The sequence below is a fragment of the Dipodomys merriami genome, unplaced genomic scaffold (assembly GCF_024711535.1).
Source record: "Dipodomys merriami isolate MVZ:Mamm:240054 unplaced genomic scaffold, mDipMer1.0.p SCAF_16, whole genome shotgun sequence".
Lineage (NCBI taxonomy): Eukaryota > Metazoa > Chordata > Mammalia > Rodentia > Heteromyidae > Dipodomys > Dipodomys merriami.
In genome coordinates, this window is record NW_027202937.1 from 34262362 (window position 1) to 34276365 (window position 14004).

The 14004-nt window shown below is 35.1% G+C and overlaps 1 protein-coding gene across 1 annotated transcript in view; it reads left to right on the plus strand.

Moving 5' to 3' along the window:
- Gmds (GDP-mannose 4,6-dehydratase) overlaps window positions 1–14004 on the plus strand; it is a 551474-nt gene that overhangs the window by 109464 nt on the left and 428006 nt on the right. The window lies entirely within an intron of this gene.

The window sequence follows — 14004 nt, forward strand, 5'->3', positions numbered from 1 at the left end:
TATGGCTTAGTGAATAATTACACAGTTTTATTTAAAGGCATATGTAAAGTGATGTTTTTCCAGTTTTGTGTGAACAATGTAAAAGATGGTATACCTTTGCTCCTTTAAGGAAGAAATTATGAGCTCAATCTAATGAAGTATTGCAATAAACTCAGTCTTATAACAGTAAATTCAAAAAGTGAGTGTTAGTCCTTATAGTATGTTTTTCTCTAAAGTGTTAACCTTGAAGAATGTCTAGGAAAAACAATCCCCTCTTCCACCTTTTTTGGTTCTGAGGGTTGAAATCAGGATCTCACACATGCTAAACACACACTATATTAAAGCTGTACACCTAGCCCCTTTCACTTTCTTAATCTATGGTAATTCTGTCTTATATCTAGGTTTAAAATTTGGAAAGCATCACTTTTTAGGTTTGAGTGGAGCTGTTTTGTTGACTGATTTTCAGTGTGTTCTTCCATTTTGAAAGGGCGTCATACTTTTTTCTTTATGTTGTTACTGTTGTTGGTGGTGGTGGTCATGGGGCTTGAACTCTGGGCCTGGGCGCTGTCCCTCAGCTCTTCAGCTCAAGACGAGTGCTCTACCTCTGAGCACAGCGCCACTTCCAGTTTTCTGGTGGTTTTTTGGAGATAAGAGTCTCATGGACTTTCCTGCCCAAGTTGGCTTTGAACTGCGATCCTCCGATCTCCTGAGTAGCTAGGATTACAGACGTGAGCCACTGGCGCCCAGCGTGTCATGCTTCTTCTGTTTGAAAGTTTATCTCTTCTCTTCCCTATGAAGAAGCAACAACTCTGCCATTTCAGAAATGATGGTTTCATTTTCTATAATTGAAGCAGTCAGCCTGTCTTCTCCATTATGATTTACTGGCTGTGTTTTGACCTTATTGATCAGCCATGACAATATCTTTCAGACAAAACATAGTATTTTGGAGTGAGTACTTTGTTATTCAGTTTCCCTGCCATTAAGAGGTTCCCTTTTTTTGTGTGTGTCTGTGGTGGTGCTGGGGCTTGAACTTAGAGCCTGGGCTCTGTCCCCAAGTTTTTTTTACCCAAGGCTATAGCACTTTACCACTTGAACCATAGCTCCACTTCTGACTTTTTAGTGGCTAATTGGAGATAAAAATTCCCACAGACTTTCCTGCCTGGAATGGCTTTGAATTGTAGTCTTCAGATCTCAGCCTTCTAAGTAGCAAGAATTACAGGGAGGAGCTACCAGTGCCTGGCATGAAGTTTCCTTTTAAATTGTAGGTAGTTTGCTACTTCTAGAAGCTATAAATGAGCATGGTGAGAAGATGAGGAAATTTCTATAAATTTTCACTTATATAAAATCCCTTCCCTGTCTTTTCTTTAAAAAGTTAAAAGCATGTCATATTTTCTTTAGTCAGTGAACACACTGGTGTTTGATACCATTGTATGAGGAATATTGATTTATACAAATTCTTCTAAATTATTACAGTTGTGAAATTTTATGTTCTTGTAGTTTTTTTTCTCCTTTTCCTAAAGGAATGGTGCTTTATGAAGCATTTTGGTTTGTAAGGTTGTTTAATCCTTTCACACATACTCGTTCAGTGCATAGCTCATTCAAAGTACTTGTACCATGCATGGTATAGTGGAAGGTTGGGAGATATATGAAATATACTTCTGCTGAAGAGGGTTTCAACTTTAATACGAGTGTTGGTGGCAAGTGCCAAAAGCTGGCACAGAGTCTTTAAGTCTTTAGAGCATAGTGAGGCGGGGGGAGTATCCATCTAAGGAATGATGGATGGTGTCAGGGTGCTATGATGCATGGCTCTAGTCTTGAAACCTATGGAAGGAATGTATAGCTATAGTGGAAAACAGAGTTGAAATGGAGATAGTAACATAAAGCCAAGAATTAGAGGTGAAGAAATTCATGGGCAATATGATAGGCATTTGTACGATTAGCTGAACAAAAAATATATTGAAGAGGAAATGTGAAAATGGTCTAGATAGAGAGCTAGACTATGTCTGGGAAGTCTTTGAGTTTTGAACAGGGAAGAAATATATTCACACTTAATGTCTTAGAGGTCATAATCTAGAGGTGCCACTGAAGAAGACATTGGAATGAGGACAGCATTAGAGAAAGGAGCAAGTAGATATAACCAAATGTCTGGTGGGGCTTAACGTCTCTGCCCACTAGCTGTGGTCACCAGGGAGGGGCGAAAGCTCCATGCTCAAGGTATCAAATAATTGATGGAAATATACAAGATGGTTTTATGTAAGTATTTGAAGAACACTCAGAGCAGGTCATGAGGTTGTTAAAATATGTTTGATGCTTAAGAGAAGTACTCAGCCATGCAAAGTGGAGAGACTACAGAATGAGCCTATATTTAGAGAGTACCAGGAGGAAGAGTTGGGCTGATGGCAGAAATGAGGGTGAAGAAAGTAGGTGGAATTTTGTCTTGAAGTTGAGAACTTAGGCCATATCAAGTGGGAGTTGATGAGTATAAAGCAGAGAGGATTGAGCATAGTCACTGGCAATAGAGTAGTGGCTTTTACCTCTTATTTTTTTACTCTTGTATTATTGGGAGTAGAACCCAAGATTACCTACTTTTCAGCTATATGCTGTACCATTGAGCTACATCCTCTGTCTAACATAAAACTTTTAAAAAGGTATTAGTAATGGCACAGAAAAAGCCAGAACACAGGAGTTTTATTAGTTGTGGTATAGTGAGTATCATGTAGAGTGAGTACATTATTTTCTAGAATTTCCTGCTGGAAGGATGAGAGAGAATATGATAAGTGAAGCTCATATCACCATCTTCTCTAGGTTGTTAGGCCTTTCCCAAGAATATTTTAAATTTTAGGTCCAAGCTAGATATGAAAATTTCTATCTCTAGAATGGTGCATGCTGACCCTAGCCTGGGGCCCACATGTAGAGAACCATTGTTCTGTTTCAGGGTTTTTGGTTTATCCATGTAGAGTATTTGCCTTGAGAGCATTCTTGTAGACAATCTTCTTTTAATGTATGAACTTTAGACTTTCTTCTTTTAATGTATTAACTTCCATATTTGATATGAAGTAGTTCTGTTATTGGTTAATGACAACATAAGCTCCAAAAATCTAAAACAATGCCTTCATTTAGAATGGAAAGACGAATATAGCCACAATTAGCATGTCATTTTAAATCATATTTTGCATACTTTTGTTCTTGCTGTGATCAAAAGACAAGTTGATTCTTTTTATGGGCAATTTCCATGTGGGAGGGCATTGGGATAAAGGCCCCGGTACTCACTCTGTGTATCTACCAGGCAGTTGGGATATGCTGTTCTGTCCCTAGTCAGTGTTGGGAGTTTTAGTTGTTTTTTCTCTAGTAGCTTATTCAGAAATTAAGATGGAAAACAACACTTATTTATTACAATGAACTTCTTTGTATTAATCACCTTTGTAGGATTAACTGTGTTCATAAACAATATTTTTAATTAGAAAAGTTCTTATGGTGGGATGCTTGTAATTAGAATAATAAAAATAAGTATTGTTTGGTTCTTTTTGGAAGATGCTTCAAACACTGCATTTTATATTTAATTTTGAATCTGTGACTTTTAGATTGGGCATTGTTTATGTTGGCTTCTCTTTGGGTGGTGTAAAAGTCTTATATCACTCTCACTCCCAGTTAATTTGATGTGGGCTATGGTATGCTAAAAGCAAGGAAAATAAAATAATAGGAAGTTGGTCTGGTTTCCTGTAGGAAACCCATGAAGAAAAAATTGGTTCTTGGAATGAACCCATAGCAGTCTGGGAAATACTGACTGAAGACATTTTTCTGAATATAAACAGAAAAATTATGACTCATTGAATAAGTCATTGAGAGACTGATTTGGTCTTACGTGGGAGAAAGTGAGAGATCACTGAAAAGTTCTAGTTATTAAAAGCAGTTAAACCTAGTATGATGACATCATCCAAGTAGGAATAAATGACTAATTGTAGTCCTGCCCATTTTGATAGAGAAGATGTTTTAGGAACTTGCTTCTTTTGCGGTTATTATTTTTATTTTCCTTTGTAAATAGTGTTTCTGATCCAGTCAACATTCACTATTGTCACAGCTTTGCCTTTGTCCTATTTCTCTTAGCTTTTTTGATAATCTGAAATCATTCTTACATTCATAATTTTGGCTGAGATCTTTCCACAGTGAACATATCCATAAATAATATTCATCTCACAATGTCATACTGGAATTGCCTTGCATCTATTCAAAGGTATGAGAACTAGGCAGGCATAGAATATTAGACATGTAAGGAAATAATAATTTAACATTACTTAATAATTTATTATGATTTTCATTTCTACAAATCAAGTCATCTACTCAAAGTCATATTTTGCCATTACATTTGTTATTATTGCTAGATCCAGGGTTAGAACACAGATCTTCATATTGTGTAATTTACAAAAAAAAAATCAATAACGAAAATGATTCTTTCTACCAGAAGCAATTCTGATAGAAATAGTTCTCAGTACTTACTGTCTTTTACCACATAGGTAAATTTCTTCTTATATTCATTTCTTTCCCTTATGTACTTACTGGAGATAGAAAGTCGCAATTAGTTGTGAGAAGTGTTTTTAAATCCCTTGTCCGTGTTAAAGACCATTGTGTCTTTCTTTAACTTTGTCTTATTCAGTATGAGTAACTTTACTTCTCTCTTCATTACTTTCCCTTTCAATTCTCTATTACTTGTTTAATCTAATTTAATTTAATTTTATGACAGCAAGAAAGCCTGAGTGCCTCAGAGTAGGAGAATGGGAACTGAAATTTCCTCACACATGTATGTGGTACGAGCTAGCAGATTCTGAACATAGTTGCTTAAAAAGAAACAAGCCTATATAAAGCCTATATAGTTCTCCTTGAGGAGACCTCAGGCTCAGGAAACTGGTCACAAAGCAGAGTTGATACAAGCCAAGGGGCTGGTATAGTAGTGATCAGGCACCAAGTTAGAATCATAGGGAGGTGAGCAGAAAAGCCAGTACAGGGAATGGAGTTGGGACTGAAAACAGACATGGGAATTAAATTAGTCGGTCCTGGAAAAGTGCCAAAGCAATTTAATTACCTAAGCTAAAGAACTGACATTCCAATGGCTTTTTCCTGGAGGTTCTTAATTGAAATTTATAGCTTGATAGCTATTGTCCAAATTTTAACTTCTTGGATTCCCTAATTGAGAGGAGGGAAAGTGACTAAATGCATTGGGAGAATTGCATTATGTTGGGGAAAGGCAAGTGTCTATGGCTGAACATCTGGTTTAGTTCCTGGCTGACCCAATTATGGAACAAAACAATACGGCAATAACAGTGGCCCTTTACTGTGCAATTATAGCAAAGGTGGGAGATGGCCTATTAAAAACAGAGCAACATTAGAGAGGGATTGTTCTTTTGTGTTCTTAATCATTCATTCATTTATTTTGGATCTTGAGGAGCTTGGAAAGGAGGTGTGAATAATAGGAAAATCAAACAGATGGTAGAGAACACACTATTGCTATTAAAAGGAAAATCTTTAGCTTGGATCAGGTCTTGGCCTCGTGGCCCATATATTTGCATGGTAGGGTTCATCATGACACATTTGTGAATATGGCCATCTACCTCTCCTCTCTGGTGACTTCCTTCTACTGAGCTCTAGGTAGGATGTGGTGGGGAAGACTTCTTGTCCTGTATCTGAAATACAATACTATAGGGCAAAAGATGATTTATTCTCATGTGAAATTCTCAAGTTCACTCAAGGGCTCTCAAATAGGGGTGCACATTAGAATTCCTGTAACATACTGTGAAACTTCCCGCACAGTTACATCATCCCTTCTTTACACTCCAACAAACAACAGAGACTTGGAGTTTTCTTTTGTTTTAGATTCTGATAGCATCATGCGCTGGTGTCATCATGCACTTGGGCAGGAAACAGCCTTTCTAAGGCTCATTTTCTTATCCATGCAGTGAATCACTTATGTTACAATGTGATTTTTATCTATGGGCTATTGTGTTTGCACTTGAGTGTAACAGTCTTTCTCTAAGTACTACTTATTTTCTTGAACAACATCAAGACAAGGCCTTCTTGACCATTTTATTTGTAGCAGTAATTCCTGGAAATGGTGGCACTCCAATCTTGAGGGAGTAGCCAACAATAAATATAGTTAAAAAGGAGAAAAAGAAATACCAACTGGATACTTCTCACACCTCCACCAAGAGCTCTCTGTACAGTTTAGGCTAACAAATGCAGGTTGTCCAGAAAAGTGGAGGGATTAAGGATACATGGTTAATGTGTCCATCATGGATGCTTCTGCTTTGGATGAAGCCTGCTATTTGTCTCAGCTGCTGTTTGAAATGTCAGGCAAGACTGTTTCCCTTGCTCTAATGTCAGTAGTTCCTACCATTAGCTTGTGTGACATAGTCTAAAGAGGGGAAATGATGTTTGAGGCTCTTGTTTTTTATTACATGAGTGATAGAATTCTGAAGTGGCAAAACTCTTGGCATTGGCCTAGTTCAAGTCCTTGTTTTACAAATGTCTTCCTGAGGTTGCCAGTTGATGGACAGCTATGTTCTTTCTAGTCTGAAACCAAGGGATGATGCTAATCAGTCTGTGCTACTAACCTGAGAAGACCAAGAATAAGGGTGGTGGGAGGGAAGGTGTCATTGAACTATGAGAGAAATTTTACCTCTCTTGTCATTCCCATCATTTACAGTGAACAATAGGTTTGAGTTAATAAAAACATTTTTTTCTTACTAGAGGGAATTTTTGTAATTAATACCAGATGAGTAGTATTTACATAGCTAGGAAGTTCCCCAAATACAACAATGCAAGGTACACTATCATATCAAGCCTTTGAGGAAATCATCATATTATCAGGTATAATTCTCTGATATGCTCAGGGCAACATCCAATATCAAATTATTCAAATTTGAGCAGAAAGCTTTATTTTGGTAAACAGCAAACTTGGAAACATGAGAATTTGTATGATGGGTTTGCACTTACACCTAATATCAATATCCATGTATACTGTAATGTCTGGTTCTGGAAATCTTAGCTTCTATGGGGGAATTGAGTGGTAGTGAATGGAACAACACTGGGTGCTTGTAATCTTATGTGATTTAATTAAGTAAAGTTGTGAGTTTGCTTTTTGCTACAAGCCAGATTTTTTGTCCCCTCATCTGCTGGCAGAGCCTTATGATATTTAACGTACATAGTTGTAATCACAGGTTATTAGAGAGCAAAATTGCAATGTGTGATCCTTTTCATTTTATATTTTAATATTTGTGTTTATAGTACACAAATTGCTAATATAAACATGGCTAGTAAGTTCTGTGGAGCAAATTTGACACCTTTTATGTCATATTTGTAAGGTGAGAGTGTATATTGCTAGTGGGTCCCTGTGTGTCATCTGGCTCAAATTCTTCTTAGAAGCTTGAGATTTGAGCAGTTGAATTCAAATCTAAAGCCACTTAAAAAAGTTCCTTATAATCCATTAAGAATTTATATGGGAGAGTTTTTCTCTTCCTGTTCAAACAGATTGTTCTGTTTTATTAGATCTATGTAGTATTGTAATTTTGATAACAGTTATAATGTTTGGAACTTTGGGATTAGTGGACCACACAAAGGTATGTTTGTTTGGTTTTGTACAATTAATGTATTTACAGTAGTGGCTTGTTTACTAAGTAAATCCTAAGTAGTAGTATTTTAATATAGTAACAGTTCTTTTTACACATTAAACTAAAATTAATACAAATGGGTAAATCTGCAAGTTTACCTTTATATCAAATCCTAAATATATTTATTAATAAAAATGGTGAGCAAGTAGTAAATGTATTGTGAGTAAAACTTTTAATAATGAATAGAAATGGTTTTAGGATTGCTAATTAAATGAGAATATGTAGTTTGTCTAAATTATATTATAGACAAATAATTGTGTATAAGTAGGCAGATATATCTGCCTACTTCCTGAAGTTGTGTACAAATAAGGAATTAAGTTTAGCTTTTTTAAAAAAAAGACCTAATAAAGCTTGATTAAATGTGATTCCAAGTTTATTCTTTTAGTACAGGTAGAGTTTATAAGATTTCCTTTCTTAAATTTAGATTCTTAAACTTGGAATAATAAAATAAAATGAGCCAGGCGCCTATAATCCTAGCTACTCTGGAGGCTAAGATCTGAGGATCACGGTTCAAAGCCAGCCCGGGCAGGTAAGACGTGAGACTCTTTCTTATCTCTAATAAACCACTAGATTAAAAAAACGGAAGTGGCTCCGTAGCTCAAGCGGTAGAGTGCTCGCCTTGAGCTGAAGAGCGCAGGGACAATGTCCAAGCCCAGAGTTCAAGCCCCATGACCGACCAAAAAAATAAAGATAAAAAAATTAAAATAAAATAAAATGAAATCTTTCTTAATTTAAAGTCATTAAAGGCATCATAATTTCTCTAATAATTTCTACTATACATCATTAACTTACCTTATCAATGCCAGCAAGAAAAAAATTGTAATGAAACTGTTTTAATGTATTAGATTCCCATTTTTGAAAAATGTACATAGGATTTGTGTGTGCATGTGGTGTGTGTGGGGGGGGGGAGTAAGTGGGGCTCTCTCTCTCTTTGGGGGGGCGTCAGGTCGTGGGGCCTGAACTCTGGGCCTGGGCACTGTCCCTCAACTCTTCAGCTCAAGGCTAGTTCTCTACCACTTGAGCCACAGCGCCACTTCGGCTTTTTTTTTTTCTTTTTGCTTATGTGGTGCTGAGTAATCGAACCCAAGGCCTCATGCATGCAAGGCAAGCGCTCTACCACTGAGCCACCTTCCCAGCCCCTCCCCCTCTTCCCCCCTCACAGCTGACTCTCTACCATTTGAGCCACACTTTCATTTTCAGCGTTTTTCTGGTTAATTGGAAATAAGAGTCTCTTGGATTTGTATGTCCCTAAACAAATCATCAGGTCTTAGCTTCCGGAATAGCTAGGGTTATGGGTATGAGACATTGGTACCAGGCTTGTTGTTTTTTTTAGGAATGTCACACAATGTATGACAGTATAGTTTAGAGATGTTAATTTTAAAAGTATGCAATGAGTCTGATTTTGCTTTATTTTCAAAAAACTGTATGAAGTAATGGTTTGGCATGTTAAAATGACTTGAAGTTCCTTAGAAAATGTTATATTTTAAGTGATGCATACTTGTTACAGTCTTGATTAAATCTTTACAGAGATAATAGTCTCGACTAATTATGCAGATAGGTAGAACACAAGCAGGTGTGGTTTGAACTCATATTGTTAGCTAAATTTTTATTTTGACTTAAAAACTGTTGAAGTCAGCTAGCACCTGTGGCTCACATCTGTAATCCTAGCTACTCAGGAGGCTGAAATCGGAGGGTTGGGGTTCAAAGCCAGCCTGGGCAGGAAAGTCTGTGAGACTCGTCTCCAAATAACCAACAGAAAACTGGAAGTGGCCCTGTGGTAGGGCTCTAACTTGAGTTGAAGAGCTGAGAGACAACACCCAGATCCAGAGTTCAGGCCCCACTACTGACAAAAAACAAAAAACAAAACAAAATACTGTTGAAGTCCTCATTTTCTCTGATATATCAAGGTCAGCATTTTTCTTAGTCTTCTCTCTGCTTCCATTCCTACTCAGCTTTTTAGAAAATAGTAATATTTACAAAATAAAACTTTAACCTTTAAAGGATAGTTTATGGGACTGTTAACACATATCAATAGTTTTGACTGGAAAGAACTCCTCTCTTTTTCTGTGGATTAATCGGTATAGAGGATAGTTTTGTCTGTGCTACCATTTCATATTTCTCACAGAGTGTGTGTTTGTGTGTGTGTGGTGTACACGTGTACGTGCCATGTGTACATGTGTATACTTTTGGCACTGAAACTTATTAGGACAATTCACAGTCTAGCTGAGAGGTTCTCTGCTGTGCTCTGATAGATTTCTTCATCTTCCCTAGAAAAGAAGTGTTTTAATGTTTGATAGTGGTTACCCAGTTATTACATCACAATAGTTAGATATTATTTGTTTAAATGCTGTGAGTAGTTTATTTATTTGCTTGATAATAACTAATACAGAAGTATTTTGGTTAAGTAGTCATTTAATCCTATCTCTTGACAAGATAGAATTCAATTTGGCAAAAAAGTAATTTATTAAAATTATTTTAAGTTACTTTAGATGACTTTTTGTTTTACCTTTTTTTTTCAGTGTAACTACATCAAACTTGATACCCTGATTAAATTAATTTAATTAAATGTTAAGTAATGTACCTTCAGTAGATTTTTAGTTTTGTAAAGTTGCTTCGCAGTAGACACAATAGAAATTCTCAACAAACTCCTGCACTTTGTTGTGAGAAGCAAATTGTTCCTGAAGCTAGCTTCTTTTCCCCTTTCCAAATGACTGGCATTTTCATTTATAGAAGATGTTGTGCTCGTTCATACACATAGATGGCAGCAAAGTGTTACAGACAAGGGAGGTCAACCCTGTAGTTAGAATGAAAGATGAGTGACAATACAAACTTGACTTCCATCAGTTCAGCTATAGTTAAACCTAAAATAAGAAAGAAAGCTACTATTGTTAACACATGGTATAGGAAGGAGAATGAAGAAGGCTATGGGAAGCTATAGTATACTGAATTCTGGACAAGTCCTAGGTGGGAAACCTTAATCTTTTAAGGTATGTCATCCACTCCTATAAGATGATTGAAATCAGTTAAGATAATGTGCATGTCAAAACAAAGATATAGTGAAGGCTGAGGGGCGGTAGGGAAGAGAGAAGTTGTAAAAGAGAAACCATACACAAGTTTCAGCAGCAAGTAATGGACTTGCTGCCTGCGGGTACTGTAGAGTTTGGTCTGCCTGTCTCCTTTTTAGTTAAGCAAGTTACAAAGAGGAAATGTCAGTCCACGAATCAAGCAAACATTCCATGGGAACATTTGCTCAAATGTCAGCATTTTAGAAAATAGAACTACAGTCTGTTTTGGCCTAGTCCTCAGGCTGGAGTTGCTATTAAATTCAGAAGTACAACTATATTTCTTCACAGTGCATTTGCAATTAACTAGTCACTTTATGTCTTAATTAGCATTCCTACATAATAACATTTAATCACTACAAAGACGACAGTAATCATTATAATTAATATTTAATATGTGTCTGCTTCTGAAGACCTTTCTGTGGCTTCTTCTACATCAAGTCATTTTCAAGTTTTAGAATTGCATTTGGTAGAATCAAAGAGGAAATAATATTTGTTAGAAACTTAAATCTGAAAGTTATTTATACAAAGGCAATTTGCAATGTATCCGGGTCAGTCAGAATGCCCCAGTCTCTCTTAATGCTTACAAATATATTAGGGCTTCTAAATGCCACTAAAATCACAGTAATGTTGTTCAGGGAAACATTTTTCCTACCTTTAGATTTTTCTGTGGTCCTTTCATGTGATTCAGTACCATAGACTAATTTCTGTGTCACAACATGATTCTATAGATAGATGCTTATATAACATACTTAAAGGAAATACCTGGCAAGCCTCTTTTGTGACAGCAACTTATTTCTTACAAAATTATTTTCTTAGTAAATATGCTATCTTAACAACCCTTTCCTTCATTTCTGAGTTCAAAAAATAATACTTGATATAATTTATTTCTCATACGAAGGCTTACTTAAGTGTATGTTACCATTTACCCTCTAGCTGCTTCATCCAAATAAGATTAGAAGGGAGTGTGGTTTACAAGAGTGAAGGTAGTTTCCAGCATCATTTGCTGTATACTGTATGGGCCTCAATGGTGGTTTAATGAAGTATAAAATGTATTCTGAGTATTGCTTGTTACTTAGTAATAATTATAAAGCATCATACCTTGTCATATACCAGTAGGAAAAGCTACATATATATGAATTTTTAAAAACATTAGTTGTGTTAACTTTAATTTGTATGCACATACAAGTCTGTGTTACTCTGATATTTTCCATTTGGCTATGTGAACACAAGAACTAAGACAATTTTGAGTTTTAAACATGGAAATTTTTTAATGATGTAAGTTTTTAATTGATTTGACAGATTCATAAAAGATAAAATTTCATCAGCATACATTTTTAAAAACCTGAAATATAAGATGCTTGAATTTTCCCCAAAATATCTAATATGTATTTGTTAATTGACCTTACATTAACATTTGTTATTTGAAAATGACTTTTAACCAGAATATTATGTTTTGTGGGTAACTAGGTACTTCTTTTACACTTTTAGCCTCGGCACAGCTTAGGTGTAGAATGTGTGCTTTTTCTTAGTAGTAGAATAGTACCATACAGATTATTTATTTGACCTTTTCATTGGTAGGTTTTATGAAAAGGATGAGATTGCAATACCACTTCCTCCAACTGCTTGGTTTCAAACGAATCATATCCCATGTAGCCAAATTAGAAGCAATTTGTATGCTTACTAACAGAACATTGTTCTAAAACTTGAAGAAAAACAGCAACATTGATGTTCTTAGGATTAGCATGCATACATTAACTTTCTTTTGATAATTTATAAATATTTTGCACGAATAACTTAAATGTTGAGTAATAAGAAATTTAAGTTTGTTATAATCCTTTAAATGGACTTTGAAGAGGATGTACTTTATGCATAATTTGTGATGCATTTTCAAACTAGAAAAATAGACTTTATGTGTTGTAAAAGACTTCAGCATTTTATAAGCATCTTATAATAATCAGTTTTAATTTGTGATGGCTTTTAATTAATGATGGATTTGCATGACTAAATGTCACTTAAATTTTGATATTTGAAAAATTCCCATAGCAACTTGGCTGGAATAACATATTTTAGTTCTCTTAAGTTGACTGCAATGTATTTAAATAATATTCCAGTTGATCAATAAAGTAGATTACACTGTATTGTGGAATTATGCTACTGTATTATTTGAATTTATGATTCTTAGCTTTTCCATCTTAGGGCTAATTTTACTCTATTTTAGGTTACATTTTAAAGTAAATATTATAGCAGATATTTAAATCGATACATGAAAGACATCACAGAATTTATTTTTATGTGACTTTCACTTTTCATAAAATATTAATGATCAATGGAAAAATGAATATAATACAAATATCCTAAAGTTCATCTGGGGCCACAAAGTTAGTTGCCTGTTTTTTTTTAAATGGATGCATCTGTATTAGTACTGAATACCTAAATCATAACTATATTGCCTTATTTGTATTCTCTGAGGATAATTTCCTATAGACTTACTGGTCTTGGAAGATTATTTTATATCTTCAGGACATACTCTCTCCAGGCCCATCTCTCAATTTTTTACTGAGAATTTCAGTTGCCAAGTTAAAGCATCTTATATGATGATGAATCTTGTGGCGCAGCTTAATTGACACAGGATCCAGAGACTTATCCATAAAACAGATAAAAGTCACCTAAGTGGGAAATATTAGGCTAGTATTTTATCTCTTACATGTGTCTCTGAATTTTCATTCTTCTCTTCTCCTCTCTTCTTTCCTCTCCTTCTCCTCTTCCCTTCCCTTCTCTCATTTTTTTTTGTATATTTCCTATCACTCAGATTCTGAAAGAATTTGTAGATGAACAATCTGGTTAAAATTCATCTTTATAACACAGATTTCAATAAAAGCATTTTAGTAAAAGTTTGACACTTACACATTGTCACTTTAAAAAAGGAAGGCCTAATAATGCTTTCTCATACGCTCATAAATATTTAATGGAAGATAGAAATGGACATAGTATTTTGTGTAATCATGCTCATTGCATTCTTACAGACACTACTAGTATAATTGAATTTTTTATGGAAATAAATTCTCTGAATAAGAATAACATTTTAATGTGCAAAACAATCATAAAGTCCTGTGATTTAATAATTTACTTTTCAGGGTTATTATATTTTCCTTGCTGTAGTAATTTTAATTCCAGATGTTAGCACATGATATTTTGTGTATTTCCTTTGTCATGTGTTTGAGTTATTAAAATATTGGCTTTGTGATCATCCTATGGAGTATCTTGATTTTTCATTGCTATTGATACAGATTTTTGTTGCTCTC